The sequence below is a fragment of the Schistocerca americana genome, chromosome 1, assembly GCF_021461395.2.
Source record: "Schistocerca americana isolate TAMUIC-IGC-003095 chromosome 1, iqSchAmer2.1, whole genome shotgun sequence".
In the NCBI taxonomy this organism is placed as follows: domain Eukaryota; kingdom Metazoa; phylum Arthropoda; class Insecta; order Orthoptera; family Acrididae; genus Schistocerca; species Schistocerca americana.
The window spans coordinates 249,194,539-249,216,406 of NC_060119.1; positions in this window are offsets into that span (position 1 = coordinate 249,194,539).

Below are 21,868 nucleotides of genomic sequence, written 5' to 3' on the forward strand. Positions count from 1 at the left end.
TACACACCGCCATATTAAACACTACATCTCGTAGCCTTCTAGCGGCAGAAGGCTGCAAAAGTGTAGATATGAAGAATAGTGATGTAGAAAGTTAATAATGCTCTTTTATTTAAAAAAAAGTCTGTAAGAGATTTCACATAAAAATTATGTAGGTATTACTTTTCAGCTCACCCTGGCATTTTAAGCATTTTGTAGGATTACATGGCAATATAACCAGAAAGAGTTTAATGAACATGATAACGGCCACGGAAACCTACGTATTTAAAACTGTCCATTGACATACACGTAAATTACTTTGCCTTTAAATACACTATTGGCCATTAAAATTGCTACACCAAGAAGAAATGCAGATGATAAACGGGTATTCATTGGACAAATATATTATACTAGAACTGGCATGTGATTACATTTTCACGCAGTTTGGGTGCATACATCCTGAGAAATCAGTACCCAGAACAACCACCTCTGGCCGTAATAACGGCCTTGATACGCCTGGGCATTGAGTCAAACAGAGCTTGGATGGCGTATACAGGTACAGCTGCCCATGCAGCTTCAACACGATACCACAGTTCATCGCCGAGTAGTGACTGGCGTATTGTGACGAGCCAGTTGCTCGGCGACCATTGACCAGACATTTTCAGTTGGTGAGAGATCTAGAGAATGTGCTGGCCAGGGCAGCAGTCGAACATTTTCTGTATTCAGAAAGGCCCCTACAGGACCTACAACATGCGGTCGTGCATTATCCTGCTGAAATGTAGGATTTCGCAGGGATCGAATGAAGGGTAGAGCCACGGGCCGTAACACATCTGAAATGTAACGTCCACTGTTCAAAGTGCCGCCAATGCGAACAAGAGGTGACCGAGACATGTAACCAATGGCACCCCATACCATCATGCCGGGTGATACGTCAGTATGGCGATGACGAATGCACGCTTCCAATGTGTGTTCACCGCGAAGTCGCCAAACACGGATGCGACCATCATCCATCATGATACGTAAACAGAACCTCGATTCATGCAAAAAAAATGATGTTTTGCCATTCGTGCACCTAGGTTCGTCGTTGAGTACACTATCGCAGGCGCTCCTGTCTGTTATGCAGCGTCAAGGGTAACCGCAGCCATGATCTCCGAGCTGATAGTCCATGCTGCTGCAAACGTCGTCGAACTGTTCGTGCAGATGGTTGTTGTCTTGCAAACGTCCCCATCTGTTGCCTCAGGGATCGCGATGTGGCTGCACGATCCGTTACAGCCATGCGGATAAGATTCCTGTCATCTCGACTGCTGGTGATACGAGGCCGTTGGGATCCAGCACGGCGTACCGTATTACCCTCCTGAAGCCACCGATTCCAATTCTGCTAACAGTCATTGGATCTCTACCAACGCGAGCAGCAATGTCGAGATACGATAAACCGCAATCGCGATAGGCTACAATCCGACCTTTATCAAAGTCGGAAACGTGATGGTACGCAATTCTCCTCCTTACCCGAGGCATCACAACAACGTTTCACCAGGCAACGCCGGTCAACTGCTGTTTGTGTTTGAGAAATCGGTTGGAAATTTTCCTCATGTCAGCGCGTTGTAGGTGTCGCCACAAGCGCTAACCTTGTGTGAATGGTCTGAAAAGCTAAATCATTTGCGTATCACAGCATCTTCTTCCTGTCGGTTAAATTTCGCGTCTGTAGCACATCTTCGTAGTGTTGCAATTTTAATGACCAGTCGTGTATAAATTGAGGACTATTTAGTGTCTTATATAGGCGTTGCCGACCGCAGTGCTGTATTCGGCCTGTCGACATATCTCTTTATTTGAATATGCATGCCTATACCAGCTTCTTTGGCGCATCAGTGTGTTATCACGGAGTAAGGAAGAGTGTGTCACCGATATGATAAACGAGTCGGTCTGGCAATCATTAAATCAAAGCAATTTTTCGTTGCGGCGAGATCTTATCACGAAAATCACCAGCTGTCTCGTCTTAATGTGAAAACATTTTATTGTTACCGAACTACGTAGGAAGAAATGATAATTGCAATAAAATAAGAGAAATCAGAGCTCGTAAAGAAAGATTTAAGTGTTCATTATTTCGATGTGCTGTTTGATAGTGGAAAGGTAGAGAAAGTGTCTGAAGGTAATTCGATGAATCCTCTGAGAGGCACGACAGTGTGAATTTCAGAGTAATCATGTAGATGTGGAAGTAGAACGATAGGGGAGGTGACTGGTTGTGTTCTTATTACAAGAATATTCGCCTTAAGTGATTTTAAGGATCTAGGATCGTCGGTTGAGCGTAAGTTTCAGATACCTTAATCACTAAGCTAAGTATTCCGCCTGTATGAAGAAGCTGGGTCAGATACGAGCCCAACCTTTAACATAAGATATGGGTTTAGCGTCGTTTCTCTAAATAGCTTCAAGCGTATCATCACATCAACTGCCCGCCTGCTTAGCTGGGTGGTAACGTGCTTGTCTTCAATGCACTGGGCAGGGTTCGATTCCCGGCCGGGTCGGAGTTTGTCTCGGCTCGTAGACTGGATGTTGTGTTGTCCTCATCATCGTTTCATGGGCCGCAAGTCGCCCAATGTGGCGCCGAATCAAATAAGACCTGCACTTGGTGGCGTAACCCGCATGGGACATCCCGGTCAACAATGACATAAGATTATTTCATTTCGTATATCATTAACTTGGTCATTTTCGGCTTTACAGTCGCTACAAACGTGAAAAAGATTAAAACAATGGTTTGTCAAAATGTTGAGTTAGCCTAACTTTTACAGTATAATTGACTCTTTTTAATCGATGCCGAAAGATCGCGAAATACACTCCTGGAAATGGAAAAAAGAACACATTGACACCGGTGTGTCAGACCCACCATACTTGCTCCGGACACTGCGAGAGGGCTGTACAAACAATGATCACACGCACGGCACAGCGGACACACCAGGAACCGCGGTGTTGGCCGTCGAATGGCGCTAGCTGCGCAGCATTTGTGCACCGCCGCCGTCAGTGTCAGCCAGTTTGCCGTGGCATACGGAGCTCCATCGCAGTCTTTAACACTGGTAGCATGCCGCGACAGCGTGGACGTGAACCGTATGTGCAGTTGACGGACTTTGAGCGAGGGCGTATAGTGGGCATGCGGGAGGCCGGGTGGACGTACCGCCGAATTGCTCAACACGTGGGGCGTGAGGTCTCCACAGTACATCGATGTTGTCGCCAGTGGTCGGCGGAGGGTGCACGTGCCCGTCGACCTGGGACCGGACCGCAGCGACGCACGGATGCACGCCAAGACCGTAGGATCCTACGCAGTGCCGTAGGGGACCGCACCGCCACTTCCCAGCAAATTAGGGACACTGTTGCTCCTGGGGTATCGACGAGGACCATTCGCAACCGTCTTCATGAAGCTGGGCTACGGTCACGCACACCGTTAGGCCGTCTTCCGCTCACGCCCCAACATCGTGCAGCCAGCCTCCAGTGGTGTCGCGACAGGCGTGAATGGAGGGACGAATGGAGACGTGTCGTCTTCAGCGATGAGAGTCGCTTCTGCCTTGGTGCCAATGATGGTCGTACGCGTGTTTGGCGCCGTGCAGGTGAGCGCCACAATCAGGACTGCATACGAACGAGGCACACAGGGCCAACACCCGGCATCATGGTGTGGGGAGCGATCTCCTACACTGGCCGTACACCACTGGTGATCGTCGAGGGGACACTGAATAGTGCACGGTACATCCAAACCGTCATCGAACCCATCGTTCTACCATTCCTAGACCGGCAAGGGAACTTGCTGTTCCAACAGGACAATGCACGTCCGCATGTATCCCGTGCCACCCAACGTGCTCTAGAAGGTGTAAGTCAACTACCCTGGCCAGCAAGATCTCCGGATCTGTCCCCCATTGAGCATGTTTGGGACTGGATGAAGCGTCATCTCACGCGGTCTGCACGTCCAGCACGAACGCTGGTCCAACTGAGGCGCCAGGTGGAAATGGCATGGCAAGCCGTTCCACAGGACTACATCCAGCATCTCTACGATCGTCTCCATGGGAGAATAGCAGCCTGCATTGCTTCGAAAGGTGGATATACACTGTACTAGTGCCAACATTGTGCATGCTCTGTTGCCTGTGTCTATGTGCCTGTGGTTCTGTCAGTGTGATCATGTGATGTATCTGACCCTAGGAATGTGTCAATAAAGTTTCCCCTTCCTGGGACAATGAATTCACGGTGTTCTTATTTCAATTTCCAGGAGTGTAGATCCGTTATTATAATCTTGGGAAACAGGGTAGCGAATGTATTAAAAAATTTTTAACAGTCTTTTACCTTTATCTTAATGAGAATTATCTTCACAGGGTCCGATAAATCTAATGTAAAATGAATTGCGTATTCTTATCATAATTTTTCTTTAATATAGTCCATACTCACACTGCTGTAATATTTTGAACGATTAAGTTCTCTCTCGCCCGGTATTGTAGGCTCTTGTCAATGACATATACACAATTTGATTCGTGTATTGTGACGTAATGTATGATAATCGCCCCTGACCGCCACAATCCTTCGGAGTCATTAAAAAAAAGGTTCAAATGGCTCTGAACACTATGGGACTTAACATCTGAGGTCATCAGTCCCCTAGAACTTAGAACTACTTAAACCTAACTAATCTAAGGACATCACACACATCCATGTCCGAGGCAGGATTGGAACCTGCGACCGTAGCGGTCGCTCGGTTCCAGACTGAAGCGCCTAGAACCGCTCGGCCACACCGGTCGGCTCGGAGTCATTTCGAAGTTCGTTATAGACGCAGTTCATTTGGTTTGCTCGAAGTTCTTTCAGTAACACCTATTTGATTCTTGCTTCGTGGCACTCCCATCGTGCGTTCACAAATTATGGAATATTTTAAAGATTACACTCGGTCGCAGGTCAGCTGCTTAATTTAATGCTGCGTAAATGTGAGTGTTTTCTGGCGGGAATCAATCAACACCAGGCAATGTTACAGACCACTCCATAGAAAAAGTTTTCCAATTAGTGAATAGATCGCTCTTATTGAATTGTGTATTTGTGGTGGCGGTTGACAACCTCGCAGCAATTGATCAAGGTAAAATTGACGCTTCGTTGGGTAGGGAAGGGGGGGAGGTAGGGTACACAAACACGGTATGCAAACACGGTATGCGTTTTTACATTCAACGTTGCCTCTCATATTCGTTTCCAATTTTCTGTAACTATTTTACTGTGCTTTTCATATAAAGGGCTCGCTCTGAAACGAATTATATGTACGAATGTCGTTTGTTGACGCATTACAAATGGATTCTCTTCACATTTCTGTTGGTAAAGGTCAATCAGTTAAAAAGATTGTACATTTTTTCAATGCGAAACTTCGCCTGCTTCACCAAGCTGATAGCATATTATCTCTGATGCTGTCAGAAATATTACTTTGTTCGAATATCTGGATTGAGATCCACTCAACTTCGTGAATATAAATAACGATATACGTGACGAAGTAGCAGTTTCGATTGGATTGAGATCCCTGTCCGGTCAACCTGATTTATGCTTTCCGCAGTTTTCCTAAATAACTTCAAGTGAATGCCTAGATTGTTCTACAACAAAAAACGCGGTGCTCCTCTTAGAAATACAACACACTAAAGCATTTCATCTCTAACGGCCTCGCCGTCATCAGAACTTGGGATTATAGCGTGCTGAAGACACACTTCCCTCTATCGTAGCCTTCCCCTTCCCTTAAATAAAGTGCAATCAGAAATAGTTTGGGAAGTTTGTAAGGGTGTTGCAAGGTAGGTTGTGCTGAGAAATGAAAGTGATGAGAAAAATTTTGATACGTTACGCCGTTTCCGAGTTAATCAGAACCTAATTTGGCCAATCATGCCGTTACGTGCGCACATTCAAGCGGCCCGACAGAGACGGGGTCGCCAAAAGTATTCTGTGTTTGATTTCCTAAAACTGGACGAGAGAGCGATACAAAAACTGGACATCGAACCCGAGGTTAAGGCCTAGCACTCTCATGTGGAATGATCTATGCTGTTAGAACAAATGACACTAACTGTATGTGGCGGGCTGCTTGAATTTGCAAACCCAATGGCCCGATTGGCTGACTTCAGTATCCATCAACTATGAAATGGTCCAGCATATCAGATTTTCTCTTAACAATTATTTTTCAGCACAGCCTCTCCTGCAACACCCTTGCAAGTTTCCAGACTGTTTCTGACCAGCCTGTATACTGTTTACTTGAACTCTGCCACCATAGTTACAGAGGCATACCAGATATATTTCCTGAGTATTTTTGTTTACTGAATGCGGTGGTCTCCAGTCGCTCGTTAAAGTCTATTATAGGACAATGATTTCATTTCGTCAGCTCAATTTGTTTCTGTGAAGCCCCCTAAGCACCAGTGACATACGCAATCACCAAACCTAATACGGAAGGTCTGTTTTATCAAAAGCACCTACGCAAAGATACAAAAGTACTGTAACATGGTTGTCGTCGCCGTAGCAACAGTTCGGCAGAGCGTCGTAGCACGGGTCTTCCATTGCATTCAGTGAAACCACGAAGGAGGTGCAAATCGGCCAACTCGTCATCAGTAAACCTATCCATACTGTTGCACATCATTGTTACGGTACAATTAAGACAGCCAAGAAAACGAACCCAAGACAGAACGGCGAAACACTGAAAGCAAACTTGAAGAGGAAGAGTGAAAATGAGTACTACTTGCCTCGGGCATGGATGTGTGTGATGTCCTTAGGTTAGTTAGGTTTCAGTAGTTGGAAGTCTTGGGGACTGATGACCTCAGAAGTTAAGTCCCATAGTGCTCAGAACCATTTTGAACCTGTCATAATAATGTGTAACATACTTTCAGAAGTCCCCTCGTATTTATCGTTTTGCAATCGCTTTTTTCAAGGATGGAGGTCCTTGGTATTTTTTTGAGCATTTTTTTGAGCATTAATATTGTCAAAAACACGTACCATGAGTGAACAGCGTTAGTTTTTATGCAAGCGATATTCACTAACAGAGCAAAATTTACTCAGTGCATACGTAGTTTCTTCAGTTATTTTTGTTCCTTCACTGCCTAGTAATATCATTATCTACTTATCGCTTATTCGTTGGTGTTCTCATAGCAACTGGCGCGCTGGTGTAAACACGTTTCGCTTAAACAGTTTATGATGTTATTGAGCAACAGTCATACAATAATTTTTAAATGACCACACTGCCATTTGACAGTACTGTTTATTTAATTACGACCCGGGTGTCGGCCTTTTATGCCGTTTTCAAGTGACTGAGTTTATATCATTAACATATATTGCAGGACGTCAAGCTCAAAATTGGCCATAAAGCAAGAAAAATATTGGCTGTCCACGAAATGCCAGATGTGAAACCACTATCTTGTAAAAAGATCGGCAAGTAATAGTGGGAGCACGTCATATTTAGTAAAAACAGGTTTACTTCGGTATAAAAAAGATGAACACATGTCCTTGAGTCGTAATGTTAGTGAAATCAAAGAGTATGAGTGATATAACAACTGAATACTCCACTTATCCTGTAACCTCTTTGATAATCCAGTATGCTTGCCTAACTAGTAAACCAAATTAAATCACTAATGCTACAGGAAAATTGCAAGCAATAGTTATACGGATGACTACTGTTCTAATTAATGGTTATAATTAACTCTATTTCTATTCATTTGGTACTGTGAAGGTGTCTTGTAACGTGGGGCAGCCTGGGGCATTTAGATGGTTGGCGAATGGTGGGTCAGTAGGGGACCAGCAGTGGTCGTAAAGATGTTTCTGCTGAAAAGCAAAGTCTCATGCAGAATAACGCAGCGAAGAGGGCAACAAGGAGTGACTAGCACGGGCAGCCAGCCCGTCATAAAGCTTCATTGGGCACGAAGTGGAAAGAATCCCTTTTAGCGGAGACAAAAAGCCGAAGTACACGAGAACAAAAGACGTCGCTACCGTGGGATCAGCTGTTAGACCTGAAGGAGGGCAGCTGGAATTTTCGTTCAAAATTTAGTAACGAGTTCTGTGATTGGTTCATCGCAGTTACTGTACTCAGTGCATACGTAGTTTCTTCACTTATTTCTGTTCTTTCACTGCCTAGTCATATCATTATCTACTTATTGCTTATTCGTAGATGTACCCATACCTACTGGCGCGCTGGTATAAACACGTTCCGCTTAAACAGTTTATGAAGTTGTTGAGGAACAGTCATACAATAATTTTTATATGAACATACTGCCATGTCGCTGTAACTATAAATCTGTTACACAGTGGGGAAGATTTTGTGCCTTCTACCCCATTCCACCAGAAAAATTTTCTTCATTGGTATACTACGGCAAAATCTGTGAGGGTAGGGAATTGTTAGCATGTTTATTAGATTATCATTGGTCGGAACTTGGAAGGTCTACGCAAGTGGCTGGTGAGATTCCGAAGCTGGCAGAGCCAGCCAAGTTTTGTGGAGAAGAGTGAGAAGATACTTCTCCTTAGAGCATCATTGTGAGTGCTTGCTCCGGAGGTGTCGCAATGGACACTTTCTTTGCACGTAATATAGCTGCGGATTGAGATACCTTCAACTCAGATGCTGGGGCTGAATTCTGAAGCATTACTGCAGCCACCTTTTGCTCTCGTATATCATTAGAACAAGAGGCATGGGTTGTATCTGGATTCACCAGAAGAGGTTAGTGCGAATCATTTATCTTGCTTCAGGGTTTCTTTTTGCTGACGTAATTTTCGCAGCCAGCTGGCTGCACCAACTGCACGGTTAGGAAAGACTATTGGTGTTTGTTCACGCTTTTCCAGAACGGTTCTTTAACTCATTAACTTACTCCATAACCATTGCTCGTATTCATGAACACGTTTTTATATTTGTAAGCATAGGTTTCAGCAGCCATTGGCGCAGTCAATAAAATCGTTTTGGGCCTGTGACCGCACTGTTAATGCGCAGAACTTCCTACATTTCGACCACTACTGCAAGCGGCCTTCGATCAGGGAGCTTTTTGCTAACTACACTAACATTGTGGTCACAGGCTCAGAAGAATTTTGTTGACAGTTTTGTATTATTTCTCTCATGTATACATGCTCATGTGCCAAGGCTCTTTTACGTGACCGCAATCCCATTTATACTTAACATATGGATGTGTTCTTGATTCAGTGGATAAAACAGCCTTGATGTCTTTTAGCAACAAATCAGATTGTTACAGAGATCCTTTGTTATCTTTGCGTAGTTTGATGGATCTCGTTATCAATATATCCATGCTTAACAGGGCCTACATTTGTAATTTCGTTAGATATGATATTATCCATTGTGACATTATTAATTTTTTCTTTTAATTCACGTGATCTTAAGCGGAGTTTTCTAACACTATAGGTTGCCGGGGGTAGGATATGTAGCATCTAGGGGTATGATAAACTGGTCAACTGGCATCTCACACACTGTTGTGGAAATATTTTCCATGAAACACAATGCAGAGATAAATAAAGTAGTGTGCAAATTAATTGGGGCAAACTCATGTTTTACTAGAACTGAAGTTCATTACCTGTAATTAATTTCGTGTGCACAGTTGTTGAACTCTTCGCGGATTATTGTTGCCTTGCCTGTGAACAATAATTGTAGGTGCCCTCAAGTTCAGTTGAGTGCCTGCGTGTGTAGGGCAAGAGTGTGTGCTCTCGACAGGAAAACTTTCTCTTTGTGTTAAAATGCACATTTCACCAAGCACCAGGGGAAAAACAGTTGCTCTTCATAAACAAATATCTGCGACGTTAAGAGACATTGCCTTTATTGTCAGTGTGGGAACATCTTTTAAGTCTTATTAGGGGATATAGTGATACTGTATCATTGTCTCCAAAGAGAAAAGGCAGATATGGACGAAAATAGAAAACCACCCATAGAACTGACAAAAGTCAACTAAGGACCAGTAGAATTCATCCTCACAAGACAAGTAAGCACGTTTAGAGAGATTTATTGGCCACTGGGGTTGAAATTGACTCTACAACGGTACGGTGTAGGCCTCATGATGGTCGGCGGAAAGCACGAAAATCAATAAAGAAGCAATTGTTAACAAAGTATACCATGAAGAAAACTCGATCGGTATTGGCCAAAATATACAAATCTTGGGCCTCCAATGACAGGAAAGGCGTAATTTTCACTAATGAGACACATTTTATTGTTGAAGGATACAGAGTAAGAGTCGTCAGGCGGAGCACACACGAGGCAATGAGAGCGGAGCATCTTGAACAGACTGTAAAATAGCCGGCCGCAGTGGCCGAGCGGTTCTAGGCGCTTCAGTCCGGAACCGCGCGACTGCTACGGTCGCAGGTTCGAATCCTGCCTCGGGCATGAATGTGTGTGATGTCCTTAGGTTAGTTAAGTTTAAGTAGTTGTAAGTTCTAGGGGACTATGACCTCAGATGTCAAGTCCCATAGTGCTTAGAGGCATTTGAACCATTTGGAAGGTGCACCATTTGAACTGTAAAATACCTTCTCAGAAAATGTCTTGGTGTTTCTTCAAGTCAGGTGACCAAGGCGACTAGCTCTAGTTTTCCAGTTGATGGAATGATGAATTCAACCAAATACATGTAAACACTTAGGCGCAATATTATGCCACACCTACAGACCTTTCCATGTTGTGGAGGAACGCCGTGATCTGGTTCCATGTCACACTTCTGAAGCAGTCGAGATTTTCATTGAAGAAAAGAACATTAATGTGCGTCAGTGGCCTGGTAATTCACCAGACTTAAATTCCATCGAGAAAGGCGTCTTGGTAAAAATGGACTGTTCAACAAAAGAACGCATGTAAAAGAATTGTTTCATAACGATCAAACATTTGCTCTAACCTGGTCGAATTTATGCCACAACGTTTTCAGAAGCTCACTAAAGCAATAGGAGGACACGTTAGTTATTAATTTACAGTAAACTTCTAACTGTATGAATGCACACAGATCAAATTTAATCGCCTTGTCCCAGTTAATTTGCTCACCACTGTAGAGGTAAGAAAAACGAATGCCTATGTAACGAGCGATCAGAGGCCATAGGTCCCTGATCCCAAAAGAAAAAAAAATCCTTGACTAATCTCCGAAATTATTTTGGTTTACTCTGCGTATATTGAACATATGCCTTATAACTTCTTGCTGCGTTGGAGTGTATGTATACAGATAACTTTTTTTTTCAATTAGAAACTAATGTAACAGAGCTCAATTGCTTTCTTAAAACCTCAGATTCATCTCAAAATAATTTCTATGTTATTTTTAGTGCAGGGTATAGCTGTCTGTTCACTTTCTGTTACAAGTAAAATAATTGTGTTCAACTAAAAAAAAATCGTTATCAGTAGTAGGACCATAGTTTCAAGCCACAAGCGAGCATATAACGAAGCGCAAAATCTTTGTGTAGTCTACCTGCTTTTTATCACCACTGTGGCACTATGATGATCGCGGAACAGAGTAGCAATTGCACTCGAGTAACGAAGCAGCGGTGCAAATGCAAATAATTTGAAATTCAGAGCGAATAATTCAGCTTGCATCTTCCTCCAAATGATTCTACGATGCAGTATAGAGAGCTGCCGAGGGGCAAAGCCAGAAGTACCGCGCCATGGAGTGACACCAATATTAATTCGCCCAGACAACAGCGTAGTTGCAGCACAATGTAACTTAATGAGCAAACTTTTAGAACACGCTCCAAGGAAAGCTATGAAACCGGGGACGACAAATTTTAGGTCTGGCACTATAGTTGGATACATTCCTGAAGCATGAAAATTAGCGCAGGTTGTAGGCCTACGTAGCGCTCAACAATGCAGAAAACTTGAATAATTAAATTACTGGCCACTTAGCTGCCTTCACTAAATAGAATAAAAGATTACATAATTATTGAATACGATGTTACAGATATATACAGAAAATATGACGTGCATTTGACAAGTAAAGGGCGTCTGATTATAATTAAATATTAGCAGCTGAGAACAATGCTCCAAGAATGTAGCGCGTGTTACTGATAGTTCGGGGACGCCCATAGTCACTGCACTGATTCAGCAGTAGTTGTGTAAATTCATAAGAGCTGTCTGTAGTTTGAGAGCTTACAATTATGAGTGGCAAGGGGGTTGGTACTTACATGCGTATGATAAGTGTGCAGTTAAACAGTCACTATCCAGACCAATAGACAGTTAGGGTTCACGTTGATGACCTCCCTCATGCACCCCTATTTACAAGATTCTCACGCGAAATTTCGGATTTGGCAAATTGTGAGCAAAGTGGGTAGCTAACGCGCGCCCCTGCAGAGCTACCCGTACCAACATTTCCGTTGAGCTTTTCGACCATCCCCCCCCCCCCCCCCCCCTTCATTCAGGAACTCAAATTCGGTGATTATTACATCTGCATGTACTTGAAACAATAACGTTGTGGACGCAACGGTTTGAAGATGGCGAGGAGCTCATGACCGCTGTTATCAACTGTTTGTTTCCACATGAAGATTCTATACAGAGAGGTTAAATAATGTAGTGTATTGTGAAGAGAAGTGATTAGAAGTGAAGTGGAAAAGTGAAGTACGGTACTTTGTAGGAAACGGAAACCGCCAATAAAGATTTTTCTAACAAATATATAGGTTTTAGTGATCTATTTTATTTTCAGACTACGTCTCTTACAAGTGCAAATCAGATTGGATGACAAATAAATGAGTGGAAATTCCGTTATTAAGAAGTAGAAGACTTAATAACAAAAACGACCCTTTTCGAAAATCTATATATTTCAGGAGAGCGAAAAAACTTTCCAAATGGTTGTGTCACGTCTTCCCGTTTTAGGTGGCTTCTTGGTACCGCCTAAATCATTTCTATGACACAGCACCGACTTATATTTCAATGTAGCTAAAGAGTTTTTTTTCTTTTTTTCAAATTACAATCCTCACTGAGAGAGGCGGTTTTTGTTCAAAAATGTAGCTGGGAGTACTGTGGAGCGACTGAATAGTTGCATTAATTATACTTTATAAACCTCATAGTATACTAATTTTTGAGGATAAAAGGTTAAATTACGTTAAGATACTCAGAATTGATCACAGAAAAGTTCAGTGATCCTCTTCACTACTGTAGTCAGATTCAGTTATATCCAAGTTCGGCCCATCTTCTTCCTCTCCACAGGCAAAAAGCGTTATGAAAAAGTTTTGGCTGTCACTCGTGAAGCCGGTCGAAGTGGCCGTGCGGTTAAAGGCGCTGCAGTCTGGAACCGCAAGACCGCTACGGTCGCAGGTTCGAATCCTGCCTCGGGCATGGATGTTTGTGATGTCCTTAGGTTAGTTAGGTTTAACTAGTTCTAAGTTCTAGGGGACTAATGACCTCAGCAGTTGAGTCCCATAGTGCTCAGAGCCATTTGAACCATTTGAACCATCACTCGTGAAATAAGGATAAATCGCCTTGAGGTCTTGAGCTTTCGCCTTCTTAAAAGAAATGGCTCTGAGCACTATGGGACTCAACTGCTGAGGTCATTAGTCCCCTAGAACTTAGAACTAGTTAAACCTAACTAACCTAAGGACATCACACACATCCATGCCCGAGGCAGGATTCGAACCTGCGACCTTCGACTTCTTAATCGTGAGTACACTGTTGCAAATCTGACGAAGTCAACTCAGGTGGAGGCTTCACGTTGTTTCGAAGTGGACTTTGCTGCAGATTGATAGTTTCATTCTGGAAATGGTAAGTGTTTTGAAAGAAATGAGACATGGAATGGCAACGAACTTGAAATTCGGGAGACTCAAAATCGATTTTTTCTACCATTCACCAACGTTTAACGTTTACACTACCGCTATGACCGAAATTTACAGCCATGTTAATATGCCACTGAAAACCGAAAACCCACAATAAATGTTTGAAAATAATTGATGATACACTCTGCACATATAATGGAGGAGACCAAAGTACTGACCAACCGCCTGCTTTTAACTAACAGTAATTTAGCGATAGTGAGGGGCACACTCGGAAAGCAAGTAAATCAAGAAGGAGAACGTCGGCCCATCAATAAATCTGACTGACTTCATAAATTCACTAAGGATTTTTATAATGCTTGTAATTTAATAACATTTTCTTTTGTTTGGCAATCCTTTGATGTCAACTATAACTTCAAACGCACTCTGGTGGTGAACCTGGATATATGACAGAAAGCTGACAGATTTGTAACCATAACGGAAGACAAAGACCCGTGCATGTGATACTTCAGTAAACTGTAAAGTACTGAAATATTTTAATTCAGTATTTGTGAAGAAATGTACTTATTATAAGTGTGTGAGTTGTGATTATATTTATTAATATTAACGTTACAGTTGACATTTCAAGTTACTTTTCGCGCACTTAACATTACAATGTAATGGAGCGTGTTACATAAAGAAATAATGATAAACCATGGTGTCAGCGTGACGCACTCATACGCGGGGAGCATCGTTGCACTCACCAAACGCAAAAGTCAGGTCTACTCCGTTAGTACATTATGGGTCTTACGGAAAACTAAACAAAAGAGAATTTTTAACAGAAGGCTGATTGACATGGAGGACTGGTACATCGATCTATGGAGCATCCTAGATACGTTTCTGATGAACATGCCGAATACGCAAACACGTTTGGGTCTTCCCGGTATATGTGCACTACGTCATCTAAAGTCCGACCCGAGTCCGTCAGCGGAAGCGTCTCGATTAAACCAGTGGCCGCACTAGCTGAACTGTTGACAGAGCCAAAAAGGCTTGTTTGTCTGACGACGGACTGTTCTTACTCCACCTCCTCTCTGACCCTTCCACAGTTTGTCTTTACCCGGTAGAGGCAATGGATTAATCTTGCGTAGTGGACACAGTGTAGTCTGGTAGAGTCGACTGTGAAATGCCGAGCATGTTTGCGAACCACAAAGTACGTCCGTCTGCTGCCGGTATGGGAGGCCACAACTTGCCAGATGTATTTATCCTTCCACGTGTCAAATTGCTTCAGAATACTATGTGCCTTCTAAGCAAAAACATTCCGTAAAAAAGGATTTTAACTTTTTACTTGTACCTCTGCCCTGATGAGTGTTTGTGGTACGTCATCACTTCTCGACCGCCCCTCCTCTCCGTGTGCACGTTGATTCGTTGACAATGAAGGCCACGTGACGAGAAACGATCTTGGTTATACGCATAACAGTTCTGCCACACTTTCATCTACGTCAATGAATAGCGAAAGATACATTATGGCGTGGAACAGGAATACTGAAGCCGTCTTCAACATCGATAAGTCTGCTGTCGCATATTTCACATATTAATGGTGACAAACGGCCGCCGGTTGCCGTGTTACCAATTGAAACCCAAGTCATTAAGTAATATGCATAGTTTTTGAGTAATACAAGTTATGGAGAACTCATTTGCTACCTTCGTCCAATGTGGTGGGGGCAACGAAGGTAAAGTAGAAATATTGACCATGTAACACTCTTTATGCTAACGCCATAATCTGAGGCCTGAAGCTCCCCTGAAGACTTAAACACTAATGGGAAATGCTTCAGACTATGTTTTAACTACTTGGCATCCCTGATAACAAATGATAACGGAATTGGAAAGGCTATGAGGGAAAGAATACAAGCAGGAAACACAGATTTGTAAATATGCAACTTTTCAGAAATAGCCTTGTTATAATAAAAACAAAACTACTAATATTTTAACCCCCTCGCCAACCCAGTTATCATATGTGAGGCAGGCGTATGGACGTTGACAGAACATGACAAAGATGCACTAAAAAGTTTTGAGCGGAAAATAATACGCAAAATCTATGATCCAATAAGGGAGGAAGAAGGGTGAAGAATATGGTACAGAGCCGAATTATGAGTATTAATGTTATGGAGGGATATAGTAAGCCGGCCGCGGTGGTCTAGCGGTTCTAGGCGCTCAGTCCGGAGCCGCGTGACTGCTAAGGTCGGAGGTTCGAATCCTGCCTCGGGCATGGACGTGTGTGAAGTCCTTAGGTTAGTTAGGTTTAAGTAGTTCTAAGTTCTATGGGACTGATGACCATAGATGTTAAGTCCCATAGTGCTCAGAGCCATTTGATATAGTAAGATTTGTGAAATCATAGCGAATAGGTTAGCTAGGACACGTGGAGCGAATGGCAGAGGATAGAATTCCAAAGAAAATGATGAGGGGGTGATCTATTCTGATAGGCGAAAAGGGATTGACGACGTAATAGTGAATCTCACCAGTGCGGAAGTCTGGGAGTGGAAAAGAGCAGCAAATAACCGAGAAATGTGGTGGAAAACCTTTGAAGAAGCCAAGGCTCACCAAAGGCAGCAGCGCTACCAAAGAAGAAGAAGAACGCTCCTTGTAGTTTAATCATAAAGCTTCTTGCAGCAAATACTTGCCCAACAAAAACTGCAGCAACCAAAAGGGCAGGAGGTAACAATATGAATCTTCAAGTTTGACAGCGTATGCCATGTTATTTCAGTGATTACAAAATCGACTCAAATTCACAACGATCTTGGCAGTATGAGCCCACTTTTCAGCACGACTTCAGATCCACTATGGCCTCGATGGGTGTACTGATAGGTTGAGAAGTTTGACTTTCGGTAGTTGTATCATCCACTTAGGGGAGCTTGATATCTTTACTGCTGACACTGGCCCCACACACGTTGATCAGAGAAATATCTGTGGATATTGCTGGGCACGGACTACCTCAACATTGTTGTGTGTTGTTGTTGTGGTCTTCAGTCCTGAGACTGGTTTGATGCAGCTCTCCATGCTACTCTATCCTGTGCAAGCTTCTTCATCTCCCAGTACCTACTGCAACCTACATCCTTCTGAATCTGCTTAGTGTATTCGTCTCTTGGTCTCCCTCTACGATTTTTATCCTCCACACTGCCCTCCAATACTAAACTGGAGATCCCTTGATGCCTCAGAACATGTCCTACCAACCGATCCCTTCTTCTAGTCTAGTTGTGCCACAAACTTCTCTTCTCCCCAGTCCTATTCAACACATCCTCATTAGTTATGCGGTCTACCCATCTAATCTTCAGCATTCTTCTGTAGCACCAGATTTCGAAAGCTTCTATTCTCTTCTTGTCCAAACTATTTATCGTCCATGTTTCACTTCCATACATGGCTACACTCCATACAAATACTTTCAGAAACGACTTCCTGACACTTAAATCTATACTCGACGTTAGCAAATTTTTCTTCTTCAGAAATGTTTTCCTTGCCATTGCCAGTCTACATTTTATATCCTCTTTACTTCCACCATCATCAGTTGTTTTTCTCCCCAAATAGCAAACCTCATTTACTATTTTAAGTGTCTCATTTCCAAATCTAATTCCCTCAGCATCACCCTACTTAATTCGACTGCATTCCATTATCCTCGTTTTGCATTTGTTGATGTTCATCATGTATCCTCCTTTCAAGACACTATCCATTACGTTCAACTGCTCTTCCAAGTTCTTTGCTGTCTCTGACGGAATTACAATGTCATCGGCGAACCTCAAAATTTTTATTTCTTCCTTCACTGCTTGCTCAATATAGAGATTGAATAACATGGGGGAGAGGCTACAACCCTGTCTCACTCCTTTCCCAATCACTGCTTCCCTTCGATGTCCCTCGACTCTTATAACTGCCATCTGGTTTCTGTATAAATTGTAAATAGCTTTTCGCTCCCTGTATTTTACCCCCGCCGCCTTCAGAATTTGAAAGAGAGTATTCCAGTCAACATTGTCAAAAGCTTTCTCTAAGTCTACAAATGCTAGAAACGTAGGTTTGCCTTTCCTTAATTTAGTTTCTAAGAGAAGTGGTAGAGTCATTATTGCCTCACGTGTTCCGATATTTCTACGGAATCCAAACTGATCTTCCCCGAGGTCGGCTTCTACTAGTTTTTCCATTCGTCTGTAAAAAATTCGCGTTAGTATTTTGCAGCCGTGACTTATTGAACTGATAGTTCGGTAATTTTCACATCTGTCAACACCTGCTTTCTTTGGAATTGGAATTATTATATTCTTCTTGAAGTCTGAGGGTATTTCGCCTGTCTCAAACATCTTGCTCACCAGATGGTAGAGTTTTGTCAGGACTGGCTCTCCCAAGGCTGTCAGAAGTTCTAATGTAATGTTGTCTACTCCCGGGGCTTTGTTTCGACTCAGGTCTTTCAGTGCTCTGTCGAACTCTTCACGCAGTATCATATCTCCCATCTCATCTTCATCTACATCCTCTTCCATTTCCAAAATATTGTCCTCAAGTACATCGCTCTTGTATAGCCCCTCTGTATACTCCTTCCACCTTTCTGCTTTCCCTTCTTTGCTTAGAACTGGGTTTCCATCTGAGCTCTTGATATTCATACAAGTGGTTCTCTTATCTCCAAAGGTCTCTTTAATTTTCCTGTAGGCAGTATCTATCTGACCCCTAGTGAGATAAGCCTCTACATCCTTACATTTGTCCTTTAGCCATCCCTGATTAGCCATTTTGCACTTCCTGTCGATCTCATTTTTGAGACGTTTGTATTCCTTTCTGCCTGCTTCATTTACTGCATTTTTATATTTTCTCTTTTCATCAATTAAAATCAATATTTTTTCTGTTACCCAAGGACTTCTGTAGCCCTCTTCTTTTTTCCTACTTGATACTTTGCTGCCTTCACTACTTCATCCCTCAAAGCTACCCATTATTCTTCTACTGTATTTCCTTCCCCCATTCTTGTCAATTTTTCCCTTATGCTCTCTGAAACTCTGTACAACCTCTGGTTCTTTCAATTTATCCAGGTCCACATCTGCCACTGGAAATGTCTTACAATTTAAAACCTGGTTCCTAAATCTCTGTCTTACCATTATATAATCTATCTGAAACCTGTCACTACCTCAACATTATGCAGACAATTCATGGAATCGTGCCATGTACGGACGAGCTCTGTGTACTTGAAAACTGGCGCCATGATACTGTCGCTTGAGATTTTAAGACCTGAACAAGGGGCGTACTGTCGTACCGGCAGAGAACCCCCACTGACAACCAGCCCAGAGCTGAAACCATACCCGATGGCTCCCCACACCGTGACGCCAGGGGTAACACCGCCGTGACCCAAGAACTAACACTGCCATGCTCTCCAAAACGTAGGAACAATAGCATCTCTCACCAGGTCGTCAGCTTACTCAACGACGGGCATTCGGGTTAGTGGTTGGTTGGTTGGTTTGGGGGAGGGGACCAAACAGCGAGGTCATCGGTCCCACGGGATTAGGGAAGGATGGGAAAGAAAATTGGTCGTTCCCTTTCAAAAGAACCATCCCAGCATTAACCTTAAGTGAAGCGGTGTTAGTGCAGAACTGTGATTCATCGCAAAGCACAGTGCGACGACACTGGCCGCCATTCTGCAGTTCCCGTTCAAGTCAACATCCCAGGCCCTGCCATTTGTGGTATGTGTTAACAGCAGCCTAAGCACGGCACGGCGATCTGCTATTCCACCTGCTAACTGTACTGCGACCTATGGTGGTGGAAGACACACAATGTAGCAAGCCTTCCATTACTTAATCTCTGATGGCAGGCGCAGATTTGGAGGGGCGCAGATTTTAGCATCAAAACCGGCGACCCTCCCTTGTGTTATACACATGATCGATCGAAACCTTATCAACAAGTATCGTAGCCCTCTCTTCTCACGCAATTCCTACAATGGGCCACTGTCACGTCCGAAGCGTCCAAAAATCTGCATATTGCGTGATTTGACCAGCTGGCGAAGTGCAGAACCACAGTGAAAACCTTTCAAACTCTGTCAGGTGCTAATACCATTGACACCCGAGCACGTGACAGCTCCGAGTCCTTTCAGTGTGATCACTCAAAATCCATCGCTGTTCACTGCTTTTACATGACCTATCGTGCCTGGTGATACGACTACACACATACAACACGAACGCGCTCTGGAGTTCGTTCTACCTGTCACAGAGAATTGCAATTCTAATTATTTGTAAATCCACCAGTGTAGTGTGCCCGCATCTCGTGGTCGTGCGGTAGCGTTCTCGCTTCCCACGCCCGGGTTCCCGGGTTCGATTCCCGGCGGGGTCAGTGATTTTCTCTGCCTCGTGATGGCTGGGTGTTGTGTGCTGTCCTTAGGTTAGTTAGGTTTAAGTAGTTCTAAGTTCTAGGGGACTGATGACCATAGATGTTAAGTCCCATAGTGCTCAGAGCCATTTGAACCATTTAGCCACCAGTGTAGTGTACGAGGCTGAAATTACACTGACATTCGACCGTGTCTTTTGGGTGGTTCATTTTTTTTTTGTCAGAGACTATATGCAGAAAATATTTCAATGGTTAACCCAGTTTTGTCATGTCAGTCAGTTTAATTAGATCATGGAGCGATTAATGGCCTAAAGCTACTGAAAAGTTCTAATGTTCTTGTCCAACTGGATGAAGAAATTAGATATTCAGGACAATGCAACTCCGATCAAAAATGCTTTGTTTATGGGGAAAGAGTGAGCCGTTAAGCAACAGCCATCATACTAGCCAGACTTCGAATCTATTCATCGCCACTTGGTCTGATATATAAGGAAATATGTGACTGGAAATTGAGTCTAATGAACACTTTTTGGCGACTATGAGTACTTTCCAGAATAGCCTTCTCGAGAAAAATCTATTAATGGGAGAAACGACTGATGTAGCTCAGTGATCTAATAGCGAACATCCTTTAAAATACCACGCTGTGGAATAATGGTTTCTTCAAATGATATTTTTTATTTGAAAAACATAATCTTTCACTGGCATAATTGTCGGAGTTGGTTTTCTAGCGGTAGAACGCGCGCCTGGAAACGGAGAGGTAGATAGATAGAATCCCGATGCAACCACGGATATTTCAGTTTGCGTTTTAACCTAGTTGCCATGTTTCAAAGACGTGAGGAGTCACAAGAAACGACACGTGGTTCGGATTCCACGTCAAGCTATAGGTCTCGCTTCACCGGCCTGATAACTGGGCCGAAGTGGCGTCCAATTTAAAGACTTGCATCAGCCCACTGAGCCTCACGAAATTGTATGTATAAAATGTTTTCACACTGTCATCATACTATCAGCTTTCCCAGCGCTCTCTGTCTTACGAGCTCGGTGTCAATGAGACGGTAATCAATAACATTCCTTCCTTGGTTCAAATGGCTCCAAGCACTATGGGACTTAACGTCTGAGGTCATCAGTCCCCTAGACTAGACATAACTAACCTAAGGACATCACACACATCCATGCCAGAGGCAGGATTCGAATCTGCGACCGCAGCAGCTGCTTGGTTCCGGACTGAAGCCCCTAGAACCGCTCGGGCACAGTGACCGGCATTCCTTCCTTGATTCCTTCCGGTGAAGGAAGGCATACGTATCTCAAATAAGATTCACTTGACAACCGTAGAATAAACATAGATGCAGCTGCTCCCAAGGGCTATAGAAGATTTCGACCCGTGGCATCCTGAAACGTGTTGTTAATCCATTTTAGCTGGCGACTGTATAAAATAAAACAGCATAGCAACTTTGTCTGGAGAGATGGACACGAACTAAAGACTGGCAGTGGCTTACGAAATATATCACTGGGTTACGCAGAGCTCATTTTCGGTGTAGTAATTAACCGTATGGCAGCCTATGATATGTTAGAGGAATTTAGAAACTCATCTACAAATAAGAATTTGTTTGGTTACACAACTGGAGGATGTAAGCTGAACAGAAGTATTCTTGGAATTCGTACTCCACGAACGAAGTCATTGTTGCTAAAGACCGTTTCTGGCAAGAGCCCTTCTCTAAAATGGTTTGAAAATTAAATTAAATTCGCTCCAGACGGTACTGTTTTGATCGCCTCATCTCAAAAAATATTTTTGAACGTCATGCTGAAAGCTACTGACCTCATTTGTACGCCATAATTGTTTCCGAATGATGAGGATTGCAAAGGTTTTCAAATGGAAATGGTTGCTCAAGGAACTTGCAGATGTCGAAGTCATGTGATT